Source organism: Clinocottus analis, unplaced genomic scaffold, assembly GCF_023055335.1.
Source record: "Clinocottus analis isolate CAN_PGR_092001 unplaced genomic scaffold, fCliAna1.0.p SCAF_10, whole genome shotgun sequence".
NCBI lineage: Eukaryota > Metazoa > Chordata > Actinopteri > Perciformes > Cottidae > Clinocottus > Clinocottus analis.
Window position 1 is genome coordinate 9,540,648 of NW_027175821.1, and position 13,128 is coordinate 9,553,775.

General features: G+C 40.2%; 1 long non-coding RNA gene across 2 annotated transcripts; it reads left to right on the plus strand.

Moving 5' to 3' along the window:
* The first annotated feature begins 5,721 nt into the window (after positions 1-5,721).
* Positions 5,722-10,857, plus strand: LOC137795176 (uncharacterized). Of its 2 annotated transcripts, none has more exons than XR_011078379.1 (6): positions 5,722-6,910; positions 7,099-7,320; positions 7,795-7,990; positions 8,530-8,596; positions 8,743-8,786; positions 9,667-10,857. It is a non-coding gene; the product is annotated as an uncharacterized lncRNA (long non-coding RNA). The 2 variants fall into 2 exon arrangements; XR_011078380.1 differs by having other exon boundaries at positions 7,851-7,990.
* The last annotated feature ends 2,271 nt before the right edge of the window (positions 10,858-13,128 follow it).

Genomic DNA, 13,128 nt, shown 5'->3' on the forward strand with positions numbered 1-13,128 from the left:
TTTCTCTTTCCCTCCCTCTCTTGGGTTTCACCTGGTAAACCTGAATGTAGGTGTAAGAGTAAAAGTAATCCTACAAATCATCTGTTGCACTTTCCAATGTTCAACATAGTAAATATAGACATCACTCAAACATCACAACAGAACTAGAAAATAAGGACGCTTTAAGTGGACAGTTTATTTGTCTTTTACATGAGGGAAACATAGTTTTTGGTAAGAGGGATGGTAATAATACCTCATCCACTTCATGCAATTGAACAAACTATTGGGTCATTCAAACTATCCCTGCCATGTTTGTTAAATGAGCCATGGCATAAGCCCTTTTCTCAGAAACACGTGTATAAATAATACAATGACTGATGGCTGAATTCCATTTAGCTCCAAGGTTTCTGTTACCTGGTTCAGTGCATGCTGGCTCACTGTCACATGTCCCTGTTTACTGGGACTTGTGAATAGAACCATTGTTGATTGTCTGCTGTGAAAACGGTCGATCTTGCCATATTGTGGACGTGTAAAATGTGAATTATCTCCTTGTTTTTGACGTGGCTGTTTTATTCAGGCTAGTTATAATAGGTAATGATGTTGGATATTCTGTTGGCTGTTTAAATTATCCCACATTCATGTCATATGGGAGAAATAGAAAAGATCCCTCGGTTTAGCATATCCATTAGATTTGGGTTAACCTTGAACAACAGACTTTACTAGGCAGCATTTTTGTTTGCATTTAATTGAATTATTATTACTTTATTTAGTTTATACTTTTGAAGCGCTAGTTGTTCGGATAATAAAATGCCAGGATTTGTTTGTTTGGACTTTTCAGTTACAACAGTCAAACTAGAAAATAGAAAGCAGTTTGGTGACATTCATTCTCTGTCTCTATCTATTCATGTTTTATGAAGGGTTTACCCGAAACCAGGCGACACAACAATGATAACATCAGGTCCCTACAGAGTTAGTAGTGTACAGCTGTCAAAGAAAAGGAACAGTAATAGATATATTTTAGTTTGTAAGGCACTGCTATGGGATCACTACTCGGTATTGGCCGATACGCAACTTCAGGTTTCGGAGTCGGTATTGGGAATGCCATTGTTTATGAAACATCTAAACAGCAAGTTCCATTAAAACATTTAAAATATTTTAATTTAAATTTAGTAAAACCTCACAATTTGAGTTGGTCACTTCTGTATGACACAAGCACAGCATTTGTGCTAAAGTCTGTTGTAATCCCCTGTGTGCATCTGCCAGCTGCACACCCAAGGTGATTCGTCCTTCTCACTTCAGAGTATTTTCCTCTGAACCTCACAGTCTAGTCTGTTTTTTACTTCCTCCATCCCCCTTTTATTCCCAATTCACATTTCGCGCATCACAATGAAGGTCACATCTGTTTAACTCTCTTTTATGTAAACTTCAGTTCATCTCTCCTTTGTGTAATATAACCCAAACTTACTTGTCCTTCTCCTCCTCCCTTTTATTTAATTTTCCTTTGTCTCAGCTCTTTCCTTATATTCTCTGACATCTCTCCTTCCTTTCTGTCTCTTTGGATCTATTATCTATATATTGACTGCTGTCCTCCTCTGCTTGGCTGACTTGAGTGCACTAATATCAGTGAACAGGATTTTTTTCTCTTTATACAACATAGATACACTTGTCTTCTCTCGCACACACACACACACACACACACACACACACACACACACACACACACACACACACACACACACACACACACACACACACACTTTCATATTAATATGACAATGCTCTCATCAGTGTAGCACATCACTCCTCTGCTCTCTTAAATCATCTCTCCTCTCTTCTGCTCATCCTTCAGTTGAGTGGAGCAGCTCCAGATTGAACCCTTCAGCAACTGTCATCTCTCGCTCTGCCTTTAATTTTGTGTCTATTCAGCATTAAAACTATATTTAACCACCTGAGATCCACAGCTACCCAAGAAAACTCCAAACTCATTTGGGCTACTGGTAAAATGAAGAAGTTATGGTTCACGCTCATTTAGGCCCTCTGGCTGCTGCATATTCACATGTTTCTCTGTCTGTTTCCTGCTGTTCATCCTTAACTAGTAGTAAATAAAAATCTTTCACACTGACGCACTCCATCAGTTCCTACTCATTTTCCACCGTGACATCAATTGTTGTAGGTGCAGGGTTTCATTAAATCCATATTAACCCCCAGAGAGAGAAAGAGAGAGAGAGACGTGCCAGAGACTTGAAGAGGTCATCCATCTCCTGAGTTTTCTCTCATTCTTGCTCCTTCCCCAGACTGATAATTTGATATGTTCAGAACAAGACAGAGCTGTTCCTTTACATAATTTTATTAAGCAGCATTAGCAGCCTTATCAGAGAGGTGACAGGAAGGAAATGGATTTGAATTAGAACCTGATAAGGGACAGCATCCGCGGAAGAAAAGTGACATGGTGTCACACTAACAACACTCAGCCACCCAAAGACAAGATTTACATATCCACTTTTAGATAGTTTTTTTGTTTGTTTTCAAACCCAACATCTTATTACCCTATACTTAATTCAATTTGCCTTGTCTCCAATCCAACAGACCAGGAAATAGGGTTGTTTTGTGTTTCTTTGTGCTTTTGTGCAGGTTTTTAATTTTTTTTCCATATCACTTTAATTTCAAGGGCTTTGGAACAAATCAAGCAGCATGGAAATAGAAGGGACTTTCTGTGTAAGTAGTCACAAGCCACCAAGTCCACCTCATTCTGCTGATGATGTAGTTCTGTTAGCATCATTAGGTTGTAGCTCCCAGCGTGCAGTGGGGTGGTTTTCATCCAGTTTTAAAGCTGCTGGTAGGATAGTTGGCCCATCGATGGCCAGGGTGATGTGCCGGAAAATGTAGCATTGCCTCCTTTGGCTTGGGAGTAAGTTTCTGCGCACATAAAAAAGCTTGTTGAAATATCCTGCGTCCTGTTTATGAGTGTGGGTAAGCTGTCGCATGAGATTGACAGATGGATTGGTTTCAAACGGTGTTTTCAAAAAGGAGCTGAACCTGAAGGCCAAGTTACAATTTACTATTTGATCCATCTTTCAACCTTCTAGAGCGATAGATCAAATGATGAGATTCTTGTACCGTACAAGAAACCAGTGGCGGGTCGTGGATTTAGTACCTACGCAGCTGTTTAGTTTAACAGCTGATAAATAACAGATCTAAGAAGTTGAAGGGCTATCAGATGTCAGGACAAAAACATTAAAGACTTCTGCTTTTGCAGGCTAAGCAAGGCAGCCCAGCCGCTGTGAGCTCCAGAGAGACGGCAGCTACTGATGTAGTGCAGAGTAGGTCAATCAGAGTTATGCTGAGATGGTTTATTTCCGGGTGAGTCGTTGCTGGAGGCGATGGCACTGATTGTCGAATGGTCGCTCCAGCAGCATCCGCTGCAGTTCACTTTGATGTTTGAGGGAAGTGGTGTTGTGACAGCACATGCTGACTTCACATCTGGATCTCGTTCCTCGTAGAAGGATAACTTAGTTACAGATTGTGTTTGTAGACAGTTTGAAATATAGGATGCCCAGGATCCTCTGTTACCTGAAGCAACATTGGTGAATTGGTGTCTTATTACGATAGCAGCAGCTCAAACATCCAAAGGCACAGGTATCATGAACATGTTTGGCTATAGCTGCTACTTTTTTTAACTTTCAAAACACTCCTGCTGGTCAATGACTGACATAGTATGAGCCTAATTCAAATGAAACACGAGAACCAGAACCTTTCCTCAACTTCCTCCTTCCTCATCCTTTTTAATTTTCCTCCCTATCGTCCCATTCTCTGGCTGCTCCAGGCAGCAGTGATGGAGCGAGGGTGGGTATCTTATTGTTTGTCATGAAAATAGGATTTCAGCAGATGGATGGAGAAGAAATGTAATCTAAAAGGACCAGCACAGGATGGATGAGGCGTTATGGTTTCAGATTTAGTACATCCCAGATGGCTGGTGGTGGGATGAAGCTTCACTATCTCTTCAATCCCTATTCCAATACCAGAACTTGTGTATCGGCTGATACCAAGCAGCTATCGATATCAGGACGTTACATACAAAGACATAATTGTTAATTTTTAGCAGCTGTACGCGGCTAAGCTGATGATGGAAGTAGCTAACAAGTGAGTCATCTCGGTTCTTTCTTATCTCTGTTGAGAGTTGCACATGTGCACTGACAATAAGACAGGAAGTAGAGATCAGGTAGTAAGCGACACGTGTTGTTGTTCTTGTGCAGTGTTCATCAGCTGATAAATGAAATGATAACGTCAAATTGAATCGGTGCATACAGGCAAATACCCGATACAGCAATTTAGGCTGCATCAGCAGCATTTCAGATATTGTTATCGGTATTGAGCAAATCTAGTTGGTAAATCTGGAGTTAAATCTACTGGGAGTCGAGCAGCTTATGAATGAGCAACTGATGGTGAAGCATAAATGAAGAGGGTGATACCAATCAGCTGATGCAAGCGAGATGCTTCTAGAGATTGGAGCTTCCTGAAAACATTATCCGAATCATTTTTGTTTCCTAGATTGAGATTTTAGGTTTATTGTAAACTTTTCTCATCACCCGAATGCTTGATACATTATATATTTACCACAGCTAAAAACAGTGATTTACAGAACTACAAACAATAAAGGAACCTGGTTGGAAAACACTGAATGATGGAGAATGATTTTTTTGCCATCAGCAGTGCTCCCTTATAATGTCCACGTTTGATCAGCGGAAACTCTAAATATGCGTTTAGTTTGGCTGTTAATGTTGTAGATGTGTGAAGTGAAAGAAGATCTAAATCCTGGTCTTTCCTGTTTTTACTCTTATCTTTATGCTTTGTTATGGCTCTCTCTTAAAAGATCACAGTCAGTATTTAAGATATTAATTTCAGAAGTAAAAGCAGTCGGTGAGTTGATATTCAGACAGATGATCAGGACCAAACTCATTAGATCAAAAACTCCTCTTCTCCTTCACATCAGTCTCTAATCTTTCTCTTCTTTTCACTCCAGGCAGCTGTCGTTGATATCCAGGCTTTAGTCTCACCATTCTCACTAATGGACTAAACTTTACGTACACCAAGTTTCATTTCTCCCATTTTCCTTTAATCCATTGTGACATTTAATTGCGTACTCTCCCTTTCTCATCAGCCAGTCTCATTTTTCTCCATCACATTGTAATGAGATTGATGGGAAGGTAAACACGAGGTGATGCTCCCTCATTCTCCCTTCTGCCAACTCTTTCTACTTTGATATTTTACCATCGCACTCACTCACTCACAAAAGGTTTATTCTCACCCAAAGCATGATCTTTTCCCATAACCTTACAAGTAGGTTTGTTGTCCAGATCTAAGGAGATTTTTTTTACCGGATATGCAAACTTCCCCAATCTGCGTTATCCCCTGCCCTCCTGGGGACACAGCGCACTATACTGGGATAACAATACACTATTAAACTCTCCCAGACCTTTGCACCTGGATCGGGCCGAGGGAGACGTGTGTTATGAAGCAAGAGGAATTACGAGGGGCATCGTAGTGCTTTACTGGAAGAAGGTATTTTGGGGTTTTCATCTTCACAGACTTTTCAAGAGATTCCTTTTGCAGTTTTTCCCAGAAGGTCAAACATGTAAACTTCCAATCAGAAGCTCTGCAGTTTTATCTACAAAGTGGGACTCTTACAGACTCCTTGGCTTCATATTAATTGTATTTTGTATCTCTCTTCGGCTATTAAAATGGTCTATTTGTCTCCGGCATTGGATACACAAACTAATTATATTTGTGTTCCGCTCTCTAAAAAGCAAGTTTTAGTATTATTACCATAACTGTAATTGCAGCGGCAAAAGTGTAAAAGTGTGGTTTAATACTCCAAATTGTCACTGGGGCTGATATTAACTCATTAGACCATGAAAGTCTTTTTTTCCACGTTTGAAAGTTAATTAGATATTCAAATTAGAGCTGCAAAGGTGAATGGGTTTGGATACTTTAACTCTGCTCCTTCAAGGGCTCGCAGCAGCCAAAAGAAACGAGACGTTCACAAAGCAAAGTCAGACACTGTATGGGCTAAATCCCCTGACTAAATGAAATTTGTCCTTGCAACATCGTCTGACAGCCATACAGCGCTCACAGGAGGATGGATTATGTTCCCGCTCGTCACTCTTCTCCTTCCCCTCCATCCGGTCTGCTCTTATAATGGAGCGTCTTTGAACCCGTGTAATTAAGCATTCGTCTCAACTGCTGCAGAGGCATGTCCATCACCGCACACACACACACGCACACGCACACACTCTCATGCATCATGATGTTGCAACAAATAGTTGCACCAATTCCTTTTATACTGTTTTTTTTTTTTTGACTCAACAATGACTGAATCTCCAAAGACAGAAATGTTGATGTTCCTAATGAATGACTTTTGCCTGAATGTATCTGTGTTTACCGAGTACAAGTAACTTTGGATCATGAAACATTACAGAAGGGAAAAAAGTGCAGCATACCAACATACCAACTGTTGGCAAAGTTGAAGAAAATACTTATTATTATTAATGATTTTTTCCCCGTGTACTTTTCTTTGCTGTTTTCTTTTGCTGATGCTGCTGATTTGTTTACATTTTCTTTGAACTTTTTTGTAAATAATGTTCTAACACAGTTTTAAAAGAGCCACATGAATAATACCTATTTCTTCATCGTAAGGACAGACTTTTTGGAGAAAGTCTTTATTCTCTTTTATATTCAGTCGCACACTAGTTCATAACTGACACAGCATGAAAATATACTCATACACTGATATCTTCTTCTCAATTGTTATTCTTCATGGGCATTTTAATGTTTTGACCAAAAAATGGTCTTCACCTGGAAAAGATCCTCTCTGGTCGACATGCTGTCAAGTCCAAGCCAAAGAAAAGAAGGAGGAAGTAGTAGCACTGTGCAGGTATGTGCTTGTCTCTTTATGCAGGTTATTGGGAAACAATATATGGATATTCTTGTGCCTCCTGGTGGTTATGAATTGGTTTCCGAACAATGAAACCTCTTCAGCACAAAGACATGCAGGTGGCAACATTTTAAACTGACTGCATCGACGGCCTTTCACAAAGGTTTTTATTTTTTTATTTTCTACAGAGAATATTCACTTCAGAAGCAAAGAGAGCGGGCAGGTGACACCTGAGGAAGTCCACCAAATGATGATCTGGAGGAACAGACGATGTTGCTACTCAGAAAGATGTATGTGACAGTGTCGATCCTCAGTGTTCCCATGACAATAGCTGTCACGTCAAGAACCCCCACTGGTGATCTGTCTCGCAACAAAGGAGCAGCACGCCAGGACCCGCCTGAATCATACAAGTGAGTTATAGCAGACACATGTCCTCTGTTTGCACTGTGAAGTACACTGTCACTCTAGTGTGTGTGTGTGTGTGTGTGTGTGCACATCTAATTCCTGTGTTCATTTGTCACTCAGTCTGACCTCCACAAAGACTTTCTTTCCAAATACGATCTGTTTTCCCTTGTCCCTTTTTAATTTGGTCTTATTCACGTGAGCTTCCTTTCACTCAGTATTCTGACATTGCGTTGCAGTTCAGTGTCGCAAAACATGTTGACCCAGCAAACAGGTGCTTCACCTTTTGATGGAGTTGCATCTGATTAATGAACCCACAACACATGTTTTCTCTTTGAGGAATGGAGGAGTGGAGGCAGAGAGCAGGAGTTGAATGTAATTACACTAGTTGGTGTATAAGAGAGTAAAGAGTCCTCGTATTTTGCTGATGTTTGTACACACCAATGTGCTGTATGCTTGTGTATCTACCACTTCCCCCAAAGGAGGCAGTCAATGAAAGAATGCATGTGCTCAGATGCCTATCGCTCTGAAACAACAGACATGAAAGACACGAGGACCAGGGGAGTGGGGCAGACAGGAGGAAGGTGTGAGACAGGAAGCAGATAAGGAGAGGAAGGTTATTTCAAGCCATAAACCAGCTTCTCATATCTGACCTGCAGCTGATCGATAGCTTCGCTTGTAAGTGTCACACACTTCTTACTATCACTTTCTCCTGGCTTGTATGGATACATATTCTCCCAAAACAAATTATGTGTGGAAACAGGTTTGTGAAAGGGCTCAATTGTAAAAAAAAATAAAAAATACAAATAACACAATGAAAACACATTTCTGTGAAAGCACAAATAGATTTTGAGCCCAAGTTATAATTACAACCCACCATTTTGTCAATATAGCGAGACATGAGGTTAAGGCTGAAAAATGGAGTTCATAGTCAGCCTGAAGCCACTTAAATGTTAGAATTCAAATATTAGCCGTATCTTATTAACTGGACAGGTCTGACTTGCCTTGAGCTATAAACTAGCAGCAATGCTTAAAGCTGGCAATGTCAGTCAATTATAAGAGAAAATTCTTAATGTATTTGGTTGAATTTATCACTTTCCCTTCGGCATGACCAGCAGATAACATTTTGACATGTACCTACAGAATATCAAATAGTGGTTGTTCACACCAGATGAGAGATGTAACAGTTATGTGAGTATATGTGTCGACCGTTACAGGAAAACTGTTACTGTGGGGAATCTAAATTCAACAATCCGATCTAAAGATTGAAATCTACACCGTTAGGTAACTATGGCAGGACTCCCGTTAACTCCTTGTGTGAAGCATACATCTTGATCCTATTAGATGTTTAACTTTTACATCATTTGGTCATTGTTTGTGTTCTTAGCTCTCCTTCCTTTTCTGGAAAATAAAATGTTTTTGTCCAACAGTGTGAGAAAGGATCAGGATGCAGAGGAAGCTTCTCAGGTAACAGGTGGGGATTCACATTCTGCTGTTAGTAGGGCAGAGAGACGGAGATTCACTTTCTGAATTAAATAAAAGCAAGTAAGAACGTACGAAACATTCCTCTTCTCTATCTATCCACTAGATGACCTATTGATTCCTCCGTTTCTCCAGTCCAAGCATCTTTGTGTTTGTTTATATCTCTGTAATCTAATGTCTTTATGGGTAATCCCTTTTGCTGAGCGGTTCTGTGTGTTTGTATATGCGTGTGTAGAAAGTGTATTTCTCAGAGTGTGATAAGAGACTGTGGAGGATCCAGCTCTGGGCCCGAGGAGGGGTTTATCACTGCCTCTAAATCTGAATAGCACACAGGAGAATCGCAGCACATTTCATATCCGGAAGGAGGTGTATCCTGTTTGCCTCCCTGCTCTCGTTTTCTCTTTAAATCTTATACCATTGTAAACATTTCCATGTCTATTTAGGGATCTTTCAAGTTGAATCAATAGGTTTGTATGCACTTTCTCTTCAAACACCATAATGGTTGTTTATTGCTGGTTGTATCTCTTATTAGGTTCCACATTGAATCCAACTCTGCCCTAGTTCTCTCCTCTGCCTGAAGAAAAGACCTTCATCATGCTTTATTTCTGTTTTTCTGCTTTGTATTCTTTCTTTGTGTCTGTGTCTCCCAATGCATGATTGATTTTTCAGCTACTGCTCTGTAGAAACAATTCATACAGGGTCAGATTTGGAAGTGGTGCTGGAATTCAGAGAAAGTATAAATAATATATATGTAAAAGTACACTTAGTGATAAGTAGACACAACACTCTTACTACTGTTAGTAGTTTCTGACACTAATACAACAACTCATTGTTAATCTCTTTTTCTTTATTTTACTGTGTTTTCTATTCAGAAGCCATGCCAGATGGTTAAACCAGACCTGGAGTCCTTCCACAACAGTTTTGCTCAGAGAAATGATCGAGAGATAGTCACTCTACACTCACTTTGGGCCTCACAGCGAAATAAAGAGAGATGAGTGGGAGTCAAGAGAAATTGGATTGTGCAGACAGAGAGTATCAAAAGTAACAAGAGATGTATTTCAACGCTTTAAAGCTATAGAGGGAGTGAAGAGAGAAATGAGAGAGGAAGCACTCAGAGTATCCCCGGGCCATCAAAAGAAGAAATAAAAGAAGAGAGAGTGCTCAAGAGATATAGTGTAATGATCTAAGAGAAAATGGGATAGGTAGAGTTGGGATAAGTGGTCTCTATTGACCAGCAGGAGATTGACTGTTGGACTGGAGGAGAGAGAATGGAGAAGTGGACAGGCAATACAAGGGGAAATGAATAAGTCCTCAGAAGCAACCGCGGAATGACAAACACAGAGAGTGACTGAGGCAGAGGAGGATTGGTTATGGCGGGAAGAAACACTGGATGGAGGGATGAAAGAGAAGCGGCAGATGACTGAAGAAACGACAGAAGATTTTGTTTGGAAAAGGGCATCCACTTCTGCTTGAGGAAGACTGATATTTAGGAGTTGAAGGCAGATCATGTTTAGATGTTGTGATCCTGATCTTTCTTTTTCTGTGCCAGACCTGCTAAAATGGAGAAACACTGAAATGGTATCCGCCTACGCACACACAAATCAGCTTGTGATTTAAACAGAAATGTCAGCAGGGATAGCCACCCAGATAATAGTTATTTGTCTTCTCCTCAGCTCCCATCCTTTACCTGAACTCCACTATTAACGGCTGAAATGACGTGGCATTCTCGAACTATAATCATGAAATACTGTGTGTTTACTCCAGTGTGTATGGTGTTGTGAGTGCCTGTCTGTCAGATTGCATGTAGAAAGACGGGGATTTTCACAAACAGGAAAATATTTGAAAACACTGATACAGCTGTATTCCCCCTCCTATCCAAATATCCATATACAAGTACCGTCTATCTGTTTTGCCAAGAATTATTGATTTTTGGTTTGTCTCTGTATGATTAAGAGAATGCTGCTTTTGCTTCTAGTTTTGTTTTGACCTTCACAAAGAAACAAGAGAAAGACATTGGCAGTCACATGCAGCCCAAAGAGACAAAGAGAGAGCAAATAAATAAATACAAGACATATTTTGTAGTATCATTTACTTGTTGCACAATATTGAACCAACTCTCTTTTCTGTTACATTCATGTGGAAATGTGCAACATTCCCTTTCGTCGTCAGGATGCCTCCAACAGAACAACGGTTGATTCTTCATTTTCGGCTGGTGTTCTCCAGCTGAGGACCCACACCACACCACACCACAGACACGGTATACCTCCCCCCCCTGTCCTTTATTTCTCTTTCTTTATCATGTGTCTCCCGTATTGTCTTCCCTCCTCACCATTTCCAGCAGTTTATCACCAATTCTCACTGTCAGTGTGAGTGATATTTACCCTTTTTCTCTCCCCGGTGAGTCTGCAGTGACGCAGAGCAGCACATCGCGGTGGACAGTGTGGTGTGATGTGAACAGCGACCCTAATCTGTTATCTTCAATGTCAACATGCAACAAATGCAACAAATAGCTTTTCCATCGCACTTGGAGTGAGGGCGCAAAGGGCAGGACTAGTTGAGTAAAGAAGGAAGACGTATAAAAACAAGTTGTGTTGTTGACTCCAGCTGCTGAAAAGGGAGTGGAAGGTAAAATGAGAAATTAGCACCGTGGAGTTACAAGTGCATGTTAAATCGATGGAAATGCGTCGTGGTGCTACAATTTTCAGAATATCCATGTGCAGACTTGAAGTGAGATTAATGGAAAGAGGCAATGGAAAAAAGAGAAGACATACTAAAACAAGGAACGCAGGTGGGAAAGAGAGGAGGGGAGACGGTGAGGAAAAACAAGAGATTGGGAGAAGAATGGAGGGACAGAGTGACGTTTGATACTCAGGGATAGATTGACAAAGTTTATGGTCACTGAATAGGTTGTTGTAATGGAGGAAAGGAATAAATGATCTAACCTTGTGTATTTCCCCTGTCAGGATTAGATCAAGGTCAGTGGATAACAAGGGTCAATCACATTGAGTGACAGCTGTCACATGCCTGGACAAAAACAGATCTGTCTCATTTGGAGTGCATCAGCAATCAGAGTTACAAGACATTTAAGAAAATTTGATAATAAATGCAAAAATGCAAAATGCAAAAATGCAAAGTATATGAAGTGTGTAAATACATTTAGTGTATAGAGTGAAAGCGGTGCTAAGGTGGTTGATGTTAAGGTTGATTTTGTTCAACTGATTTAATTTTGTCTCATACATTCACTGGAGTTTAGCTAAAATTCTTGCTCTATCTTATCAGAGTTGGTTTTCTTCCTCGTGGTCATCCTTTGCGTTTTCTTTCTTTCCTTTCTAACAGCATTGTTTGTTTGCACAAATACGGAAAGAATACTGACCACGAACCAGACCTCTTTCTACGCAGTCCAGTCTGGCAAGGTTTGCCTTTGTTGTTGTTGTCTTCTTTGGCTACATTGGCTCCCATTTGTCTGGCTGTCTTTCAGAGTTAGTCCTTTGAGCCAGTTGGACTGCTGTGTGATTGTCTTTTCTCCGCCAGAAGACCGCCTGCAGAGCCTTTCTTTATCAGAGTAACAAGTGCACTCCTCTCTGAGAGACACAACGCCTCCACCAAGAAGTGGGGTTGTAAATGCTGGGGATGTGTGTGATGATTATTTAGAACAACTAACAACTAAACTATTCAGACTTTGTCTGATTGTTTATGATTGTTTACTGATTCCTAATGCACTAAAATCATACTTCGTTATCCATCTTCAATGTCAAGGTTTTTAAAGAAAAATCCATATTTATTATTATATATTTATTTATATATAAAATATATATTTTGCTCTTGCAATAACATCCCTTTTAAACTGTTAAATGTCTCAACTATGAGATGATGCCCAGGATAGAAAATGCAAATCATTTTCCATGTGGATTCTGTAGGATATCAAACAGCTTCCAGGTGTCGCTAAACTGATGAGCCTGAGCAACAGGACCTCGTCTACACCATGTGACCTGGAATGAGGACAGGAGACACATAAAGAGCAACCTGTTCTGGTTTTAGTTCAAATTTTGCAGTTCAGAACCATCTGACGACTTTTAATACTAGAACATGGCGAGCCGACAGTAATCCACAAAGACATGAATTAGGATCTCTGCTTCAGCCATAGATAACAAAAAAATACATGAAGCTACTTTATGCAGATGTAATTTTAAGCATACAAAATTCAGCCCTGAATAGACTTTAATTGGACTCTCACTAAGTGACAGGAAGCAACTATTGTTGTTTTGGTTGCCATTTTTTTTTTACTTTTGTAAAATTGCCCAAGGCTTTATCCTCTCTAATGCTATTAACGCTCA